The 1,861-nt window shown below is 43.4% G+C and overlaps 1 pseudogene; it reads left to right on the forward strand.

Annotated features, from left to right (window-relative positions):
* The first annotated feature begins 231 nt into the window (after positions 1 to 231).
* On the forward strand, positions 232 to 1,020 carry LOC100606475 (annotated as a pseudogene).
* The last annotated feature ends 841 nt before the right edge of the window (positions 1,021 to 1,861 follow it).

Genomic DNA, 1,861 nt, shown 5'->3' on the forward strand with positions numbered 1-1,861 from the left:
CGTGTGTGAATGTGTTTGTGTTTACGTGTTATTTACAACGAGTCATGGCAGGGTTCTTGAACTTTCTTGGTCACAGCACCCCTAGTCTGTTAGTACTATTTTTATGGCTCCACCAGTCTGAGAGTAATAACTAACAGTTCTTTTTTTTTTTTTTTAACAATTAGGCTTAAATAACTTAATAAGTACATATGGATTAACAATTTAGTAGACATTTGAAAAACATTCTTCTCTGGATACAGCCAGCAGGATACCCAAGAGTTCCTGACATTCCTTATGGAGTGGCTACACCTTTAAATCAACCACGGAGGCCGCGGGGCTCCACCTGTCCCTGCCCATGGTCCAGCTCCCTCTCTACCCCACCAAGGGGGGTGCTCTGCTAAAAGAGTCTGAGTTAAATGATGATGACTGGGCCACCCTAATGTGGAAGCATTATCTGGAAGAACAAGAGGACAGCAAGATGGTGGATCTGTTTGTGGGCCAGTTGAAAAGTTGTCTCAAGTGCCAGGCCTGTGGGTACCACTCCATGACCTTCAAGGTTTTTTTTTGTGACCTCTCCCTGACCATCCCCAAGAAAAGATTTGCTGGGGGCAAGGTGTCTCTAGGGGATTGTTTAAGCCTTTTCACCAAGGAAGAAGAGCTAGAGTTCGAGAATGCCCCAGTGTGTGACCAAAAGTTGACAGTACAAAGATTCCCCTGAATCTTCATGCTCCATCTGAATCGATTTTCTGCCTCCTGAGGCTCCATCAAGCAAAGTTCTGTAGGTGTAGACTTCCCACTGCAGTGACTGAGCCTAGGGGACTTTGCCAGTGACAAAGTCGGAAGTCCTGTCTACCAGCTGTGTGCCCTTTGCAACCACTCAGGCAGCATTCACTGTGGCCTCTACACAGCCCTGTGCCAGTGCCAGACCGGTTGGCACATTTACAATGACTCTTGTGTCTCCCCTGTAAGTGAAAACCAGGTGGCATCCAGTGAAGCCTACTGTTCTACCAACTGATGCAGGAGCCACCCCGGTGCCTGTGACACCCCCTCTAAGCCCTGGCCCCTGTGAAGCCCTTTAAACACCCTTAAGCCCTAGGCTCCCCATTTATCTCAGAGACATCTGGTTTTGTGTCTTTTAAATCAGAGAGTGGGGAGAGAGTGGTTGTAGTTTCCACTGTATATTTTTTTTAATTAAAAAGTACCTTTCCAAATGGAGGCTCCCCAGTCTCCCAGTCCCATGTATAGAACTCACCAGGCCCCTGCCCATGTACAGCCCCCAGACCCTCTGCAATCTCACTTTTTGTGAAAAAAAAAATGTATTTAAAATTTGAAATGTATTTAAAATTGAAAAACATACTTTGAAAAAAGTACTTTTATTTTATGTGTAAATAACCACGGTTACTTACAAATGGGATTTATGTGCATGTTGGTCACTGCACAAATTCTCAAACCTTAGAATCAGATTGGATACCACCACCCTCATTTTCCATTCCTTACTGCATGCTTACTTGCGTTTTAAGATAGTGACCACTAAATTCAACTTTGCCAAAAATATGACATTATGAAAAAGAATGTAGCATAATATAAATTTGAACCTGAACATCTTTGAGCCAGGAGTTCATGTGGTATCTGACCAGATGCTGTGTTTCTCTAGAAAATTTAAAATATCCCATAGCAACCCTATGAATTTGCTGTGGCACCCTGGGGTGCCTCAGTGTACAGTTTGGGATCCGTGGGACATGGATTCTGTTCTCCTGATTTTTTATAGTCTGATAGAGAAGAGACATCATTTAAATAAGGAAGGATAGGTTACGTGCTATAAAAAATTCAACAGGTTAGAGCAGTGGTTCATTTGTGATATCATGAGCCAACAGAATAACAA

Source organism: Nomascus leucogenys, chromosome 22a (assembly GCF_006542625.1).
Source record: "Nomascus leucogenys isolate Asia chromosome 22a, Asia_NLE_v1, whole genome shotgun sequence".
Classification (NCBI taxonomy): Eukaryota; Metazoa; Chordata; class Mammalia; order Primates; family Hylobatidae; genus Nomascus; species Nomascus leucogenys.